The sequence below is a fragment of the Macaca thibetana genome, chromosome 7, assembly GCF_024542745.1.
Source record: "Macaca thibetana thibetana isolate TM-01 chromosome 7, ASM2454274v1, whole genome shotgun sequence".
NCBI classification, from domain to species: Eukaryota; Metazoa; Chordata; class Mammalia; order Primates; family Cercopithecidae; genus Macaca; species Macaca thibetana.
This window is the reverse complement of record NC_065584.1, coordinates 120,816,138-120,824,692: the sequence shown is the minus strand read 5'-3', so window position 1 is coordinate 120,824,692 and position 8,555 is coordinate 120,816,138. Positions and strand designations below refer to the sequence as shown.

General features: G+C 35.7%; 1 long non-coding RNA gene across 1 annotated transcript; it reads right to left on the bottom strand.

The window, feature by feature from the left end:
• Positions 1-212: 212 nt before the first annotated feature.
• On the bottom strand, positions 213-6,050 carry LOC126958875 (uncharacterized). The gene is made up of 3 exons (XR_007727340.1): positions 2,922-6,050; positions 2,581-2,789; positions 213-2,283 (listed from the first exon to the last, which is right to left on the bottom strand). It is a non-coding gene; the product is annotated as an uncharacterized LOC126958875 (long non-coding RNA).
• Between the last annotated feature and the right edge of the window lie 2,505 nt (positions 6,051-8,555).

The following is an 8,555-nucleotide window of genomic DNA, read 5'->3' as shown; positions in this document are numbered from 1 at the left end:
GATTTGTAAAAATATAAAAAGGGGAAAATGATGACAACTAACAATTTCATTTTAAGAGAAGATTATGTCTTTAGAGAGCCTATCTGGTGTACGGGGTTGAATTAGTTTAATTGAACTGACCATTTTTATTTTATTTATTTAATTAATTGATTTGTTACTATTATTATTCTTTTTTATTTGAGATGGAGTCTCACTCTGTCACCCAGGCTGGAGTGCAATGGCGCAATCTCAGTTCACTGCAACCTCCATCTCACAGGTTCAAGTGATTTTCCTGCCTCAGCCTCCCGAGTAGGTGGGATTACAGGTTTCTGCCAACACGCCCAGCTAATTTTGTACTTTTAATAGAGACAGTTTCACCATGTTGGCAAGGCTGCTCTCGTGCTCCTGACCTCAGTTGATCCACCCGCCTCAGCCTCCCAAAGTGCTGGGATGACAGGTCTTAGCCACTGCACCTGGAAGAACTGACCATTTTTAGTAGCTGACAAAAGCAGAAACAAAAGGTGGTCCTTTTTGGCTCTAGTCCGAAGAAAGATCAGAAGAGCGGACCATCCAGGTTGTAGTGGTATGGGAGTGCAAAAGAAAGAAAGCTACTGAATCTTAGGTCAACTCCTTGCTGCTTGACTTCTGAGATTCCTTACAGCCTTCTGAAAGGCTGTGCTGATGCCCCTGACATTAAGGGAGGATGGCTCCCTTTCTGAAATCCTGACATAAATGCATTTTTCTCTTTGCAGTGCTGGCTTGAATTCTTTGGATCTATTTCAAGTGGAGCAGATGACTAATCGCCCCCTTCTGCTAGTAGATAATGGCTTGTCTATAAAACCTTGCTTTTGTGTGGTTACCTTATTGTGAAGTTCATGTCTTTTGAGGAACATTCGCAACTGAAAGGCAAGGAAAATGTCCACTCCAGAGTGTAGTAAAGCTGACAGGGGGAAAAAAAACCCACATTAAATGACTTGGCTCTGTTGTTTTTTAGTTTCCTGAGAGAAATTGGCCTTGACCCCCATGCGTTACTGCTTTTGAGATTCTAACAGCAGATGGTACGAAATGACAGTTGGTGAAGACAACTGAAGGTGTTTCTAACATTGCAGGGTTGTGCAGGTGACTTTAAAAACAAAGGATTTGGAAGTGATAAAAAGTGGAGACTGGCAGGAGAGATGGTAATAAAGCCACTAGCTACTTGAGGCAATGTCCTCCCCCCATTTTTTTATTGCATGATTGCAAATTAAAGCGGGAAAAAAATTAACCCCAGGCAGAAAAGAATATTCAGTCCTTACCTCAGTGGTTTTAGAACAACAACAACAAAAAAACCCTAGTCTTTGGTTTTTAGATTAGATTTTTTCTTTTGCCTGCTGGTTGCCATACAAAGAGATATAGCTCAATAAAATGAAAGATCCACTGCACTGTGTTTCATATCAAGAGCCTGGAGGGATTCTGAGCCAGGTTAATGGATATGATGGTTTTCCCTTCATTGATTTTTAAGATGATTATATTTTATTTATAGGCAAGAAAATCATAGTTAATCTTAGATTTATTGAAAACTTATTGCAAGGCTGCACGAATTGATAACAATAACAGTACATTTAGGGCAACAAAACTAGACTTGTCTTTAATCCCTTAAGTGCTGATGTGCAGGGAACCTATTGACTTGAAATTAAATGTGCTCTAACCCACAACTGAATCCAGGTGGGGAAGAGTTATATTTTTCTGGCTGCTCTGAAAGATTTCATTACACAAAGCTTTGGTACACCTGAGGTGTTTCTTTTGTAAAAATGATGTGAAAAATCTAAGAGCTGAGAGCTCAGGAGTATCAGCATGTGGCTCTCTGGAGGCTTTAAGAACTGGTTTCCAAGTCAGCCAGTCATTTGTCAGCTAAAAAGCCTACTGGTCAACCAGAATTGTGTCCAGAGGTTTGAATCTTAAACAAGGGTGTGTGCATTCTAAGATACAGAAAAAGCTCAAAACATTAGCTTATGATAACTCAGAATTCCATTGGCTTAAAGTGATTATAATTTGTTTTTGTGTTCTAAATGAGTTCAGGGACCTTTTGTATTTGGAGTGAATGAATCCCTGTTCACCAAACAGGGGCAGTACGTTTGAATAATAAAGATAGAACACTGGGTCTTTGTCTCTCTCAGGATTGAATAATTGTCAATATAGTCACATTATATCTGTGGCTCTGAAACGCCAGCTAGAGGGCCTCAATATGCGGTACTCATATGAAGTGAAGGGGCCAAAAACATATTCTCCAGCAATTTAGACAAACTTTTCCAGAGAATTGAATGTCTGTGGAGAGAAAGAAAAGAAAATATTTAAAATGACCTGTAGAGTCAAGAAGCTTTGACCATTGCAGTCACCCAAAATAATAATGTGTCATTGTTTTACGGTATTTTAAAGTTCACTTTTACTAAAAGTGCCATATTAACTCATACTGTAGCTAGTATGGGTGGTTCAAGTGCACTATTTCCTGTAAAACAAATGTTCATTTTTCAGTTGTGCTATGGTCTTATTTTCCAGAAATCTTGACTTGAATGCTTAGTCACTTTCTGTTAAATGCAGTGACAGAATATAAAATGAACTTACCACCAAAATTGTTGGGTATACAGATATTTCCAGCAAGGGCAAACCAACATTCTAAAATGAATGCTAGAAATCGTTGACTTTCTGTGTCTGAATCCAGGACATATTCAAAGGAAGGAGTCAGAGAAACAAAATAGTTATGCAATGAATGAGGTTTCCTTTTTTACTTAATTATTCTGTGTTGAGTTCAATTATCCATATTACTTGAAGCTCTATATTTGGAAGGAAAAGAGAAACTAGAATAAGGATGTTTCCAAAGTTGAACCTCAGGTTCACAAAATTCTGGATAAAATGGGAGACATTTTTCTATAGCTGAATATCAATCAGTAAAGTTTTATACTTACTTAAGTACATGTAGCATTTTCCTGCTAGGAAAATGGAGAAACTGAAATAAATCTTCAGGCTGGACATAAAGACAAAAATATGGAGATAAGATATTTGAAAATCCCAGAAAGAAATTTGATTTCAGTAAAGAAAGAGATTTAAAATGAAGCAAGAGATGAACCATACCTTTTACCCAAATAATCTCTGTCCAGAATTTTTGAACAAAAACACAATTTCTGTTATTCTCTATATTTGACTTTATTTTTCTTGGCCCCATCTTGAATTATCAACAAGTTGTCCAAAAAATTCAAAAACGCAACTCTGGTGAACATTTTGTATGAGTCAGGACAATAAAGAACATGAAGATTCTTCGATGAGAAACCTATTTTCTCAAAACTTGTGGTTTACTTTGTAATATTTGTGAAATGATAATAATCATGTTTTATCAAAATGTGTGGTGCTTCTCTGATCAGAAATTCTCATGTAGATATTTTAACTTATCTTCATCTTAAATCTACTAAAAATTCTTTCTGAAATATGGAATTATTATAGAAACGGGAAAGAGGCATTGTGTTTAGATTTTCTTTTAACAATATTTTTCTGATGTCAAAAATATAGATATTTATTGTCAAATTTTAAACAAAAAGAAAAAAAAGCCATTACCTCTGACTCTCTTTTCTAAAGGTTAATTCCTGTTAACATACAAACACATGGTTAGAATTACATGTGCTGTTTAGTTACCTTTTTTTAGTTTTTGTTTTTTTCACACAACCATATATAATGAGAAATCTCCTTTTAAACAACCAATGTAGACAGTTCTTTCAAATGGTTTAACTTTAAAAAATAATAGCATATCATATTCTTATTCTTTTTGGCTAAATCATATTTCTGTTAAATTTTGCTGTTTTCCATTTTCATTTCCATTTATTTCTGGAGATGAGATTCAACTAGACCAGAATGGGGTAGGGCGTATTGATTAAGGTTCCATTTATGATCTTTAAGTTTTATTTCTGTTTTTGATCTCCTTTCTCAGCCTCACCACATAAGATTTTTCAGTCTGTACATATTTTGTATACTTACTGAATTTAATAAAATTAGTTTGTGAGTAAAATGCTATGAAGATGTTGACACAACACATTAATATTTCAAGAAGAAAAAACATATTTAAGGTCTGATATAATACTCTAATAAATTCCTGATAAAATGCTATTCTGTCCTTGATTCTTATACAGTTAAACAATACTTCGCTCTTATTAATTTAGTACAATCAAGGATTATAATCACTAAAATCATCATTAGTATTCAAGACAATCAACTGAAAAGGTCAGGATTTCTAAGAACCCCTGCAAATGATATAAAATTGCTTTCCTATATGCCAGAAACAACCACTTAGAAATCATAATGGAAAAAAATCTTTCAATTTATAATGACATCGATTATATAAAATACATGAGAATAATCTTAACAAGAGTAACTCGTGGTTGGTTTACCCTTTGAGCAAAGTCTGTTTTTACTTCCCGCTGATTCTGACTTCAAAGCAGGACTCAGTGGGTATTCGTAGTCTCTTCATAGGAAAGATACTCCTCAAAGTATTCAGAAACTCTGTAGAATTTACTAAAGATGTCATTGACTTTTGGCTGGAAGGTTTACGTGGCTTTTTCTGCAAGAACATCCCCTCAGTATTGTCTCCCCTTGTCTGCCTCTCTTTTTGGTAATCTATAATTAAATCAGGGAGGTCCTCCTTTGACCCTTTTTCCATGCAGCCTTTAATCATGGAAACTAATAGGGCATGCAAATGGCCAAGATCACGTATATATGAACAGTTCATAGAAACAGTAGGGAAAGCATTGTTTCTAAAACACAACTGGAGAAGGATATAAACATAAAAACATGAGAAGGAAATACAGAGCTAATAAACTTAAAAAATTCAACCTTAAAAAAGAATTATAAGTTAAAGAAATAATAAAACATCATTTTCACTTAACAAATTTGCAATTTTTTAAAATAAGATGAACATGTGTGTTAGGTTTTTGTGAGGTATCACTTGTACTCTCAGTGGTCGTCGACATTGTTAGAATTCCAACAAGAAATTTGACAATATTATCAAGAGTCTAAAGCGTAGCCAATTTTCTTGATTTAGTTCAGAACTTCATCATCTCAGTTGAAACGTCCTCCTAATTAATCTCCTTGACAACAGCTTAAATCTTACCACACCAGAGAGAATTCTTCCCAAGAAATAAACCTGATTATGCCAAGCTCCCTGGTGGGTCCCCAATCCCTAGTTAGTGACGTTGTTGTGTCCCTTATGCAAACACATGCAGGCCATTCATAGACAACCAGCAATAGATATTGTTTATTGGACAATTATATTTTAGAAAGTTTTCTAGGTGCTTCTGAGTTTACCTCAGTTAATACTCATAACAACCCAGTGGAGCAGGTACAATTGTCCCCATTTTACATATGAGACACAAGGTAGTTAACTAACTTTCTCAAGGTCATCCAGTCAGTTTGAATCCAGAGTCTGAGCTTTAATCTCTATGCTATAAAAGGATACCTAACCTTAACCTCACCTGCCAGTTTCCCTGAGCATGCTACCCTTCATCCACATGAATATTCCTCCCATTCCCTAAATGCAATTGGCTCCTTGATACTTTAGGCATACATTAGTTATTTTGCCTAGGATTCCTGTACTCAGCCAACCACTGATACAACTTATCCTGAAAATCCAGCGCTAACATACTCATCACACTGTACTGTTAATTATTTTTATACTGGTTATGGCAGAAACTCTTATTCGTCTTCCCCTTTTTAATGAAAATCCTCAGGTTTCCTTGTGGTTAGGTGTGGCCCTGTTTCTAAGTTCTCTCCAGTGTTCTTTGTAGTTGTGGGAGGTAGAGAAGAAAGTTCCTTGAATGTGGGGTGGGGAAGGGTGTTCTTTCTGACAAAATCCCCTTCAGAGCTCCAGCAGCCAGATTGTGACCTTGAGGATTAAAGATCATGAAGGGAAAAGATCAAAGAAGTCTGAGTCCTTGGTGGCTTCAGAAGCCACCATACCAGCCTGGGGCTGCTCGCCTGTGTATGTATACCGGTTATGAGTAACTGTATGCAATTCCTAAGTAACATATTTATAAAAGCTAGAAACAAAATTTTTACTTGGTATTATTATTATTACTATTTTTGGCATATCTAATGCCCGGATCACAGTCTCTAGTATGGAGTAAGAGGCCCTTCTGAAAATGTTTGTTAAATACATGTAACTTTTTATGCAAGGAAAGTGTAAGTAATATTATCATGAAAGGCAACATAAGTAAACACCGGGGATTTGTGACAAATTTTTCTTTTTATCCAGACCTGTAAACAAGTTCAAGAAGCTCTCTTTCACATCACAAGCTAAGACAGCAATATAAACATATACTTTCATTTTTATAATCCATTTCCTACCAAGTTTTTGGTGTTTGGGGTAAAATGGAGAATCGGGATGATGTTGGGCTTGATTCAGGTTAAGAAAGTCCTTACCTCTGAGCATTATGCTGAGGCTTGTGTGAAAGTGAGATTTATCCGTGAATGATCTTGATGATTGTTTTAGCAGTCTAATATAACTTATTTTGAATTTTATATGTTCTTTTTTGCTTTAAAAATACATGCTGCATCCACGGAGGGATTGTGTCAGATAATCTGGATAGCATTGAACAAAACTCTTTACTTTTGAAGTGCTTAGTTAATATTTAGATGAAGGTGCCAAATTGCTTCCTTTTTTATGCTGTTTACAGAACTCAAGAAGAAAACATGAGGTTATTTATTGCCCAAGTCGAGTGCCCAAATAACCGATTAATAAATAAGAGATTACACAAATAAAAATAAGAATGCTATTTTTAAATGTAATATCCTGAAACATACCTGATTACATACTTACGATCCTAGATTGATGGAATCAATAAAATCTGAGAAGCATTTTATTTCCACATTGGATGTATGTAGCAAACCCTAAGCGAACGTTTTAAGAGGCTGATGGAGTATGACCAGTTTCACTTTCTCTCTTGGGTTCTCCCACAGAGATAGTGTGACAAAAATAGACACTCTGACTCAGATTTTTATTCATAATTCTATGATCTTTGTGCATTTGAGGGAATTTATTGCTTACTTCAGTAAGCCCATCTGATTTACCTTTTTAATAAGAAGTGATTACAGGAACATTTAGCTGAGATGCTCACTACCTATTCTATTGAGACATGCTGTTTTTTTTTTTTTTTCCTTTTTTCTAGGTTCACCCTTTCCCTATCCCACCAGTAAATCTATCAAGGGCTTTCAGTTGTAGGTTATTCTTCCCTGGTCTTTCTCTAATCTCTTTAACCTCATAAAAATACTAAGAAGAAATTCAGGCCAGGAGCTAAATTATTTTATTTTTCTCTTCTTTGATGCCTCATATATTACCTTTAACTATAAACCGTTAAAGTCATCATTTTTGAGCTGTAAAATCACTTTGTCTTGATAATAATGGCTAACCTTAGAGAATGTGGAGATCTTGCTTTATTTTTCCAGTGTAAACTGGAGAAATGACACATAGAGCTTTTGTCATGAATTGTGGCTGGAGACATGTATTAGTCTATTCTCATGCTGCTAATGAAGACATGGTAATTTATAAAGGAAAGAGGTTTGATTGATTCACAGTTCAGCATGACTGGGGAGGTCTCAGGAAACTTAAAATCATGGTAGAAGAGGAAGCAAACATGTCCTTCTTCACATGGTGACAGCAGAAAGAATGAGAACCAAGCAAAGGAAGGAGCCCCTTATAAAACCATCAGATCCGTGAGAACTCACTACCACTAGAATAACAAGGGGGAAACTGCCCTCAAGATCCAATTACCTCTCACTGGGTCCCTCCATGACATGTGGGGATTATGAGAAGTACAATTCAAAATGAGACTTGGGTGGGGACACAGCCAAACCCGATTGATTATATCTTGATTATATTGATTAAATATATTATTTAATTATATTGATTAAATCTTGATCGAAGTGATTAATCCTGACTAAACCAAGATATAATCAGGGTTTTTAGTTGCTACATAAATTGGGCAGTTAGCTCTATTCATGAATTTGAGATCCTTCTCGAGAAGGAGGATAAAATTACAGGTTGCTAAATTTTGCTTTATTTCTGTTAATTCCCTGGCTTCAATATAGATTTATAGTATTTCTTGTTTTTTTTTTTTTAAATTTTTGAGTGATAAGAAGCTCTGTGGCTCTGTCAGAATGGCAACCTCCCCTGGAAAGTCAAGTCATCTTTACTTGTTTATTCAATTTCTTCTCATTTCTATAGCTCCTCATTTCTTCTAGAAACTTTGCCATACTCACCTTCCTTTTCTAAATGCTTATGAATTGCTTTCTTCATGACATTAAATTTTGTTATGCTACCAATATCTTTGACTGTCTAGGTATCTACCTATCTATTCATGTATCTTTATCTAAACATGGTAATTTTGATTTTCCTAAACTCTTTTTTTTTTTCAGACGAAGTTTCACTCTTGTTGCCTAGGCTGGAGTGCAGTGGCGTGATCTTGGCTCACTGCAACCTCTGCCTCCCAGGTTCAAGCAATTCTCCTGCCTCAGCCTCCTGAGTAGGTGGGATTACAGGCATGCACCACCATGGCCGGTTA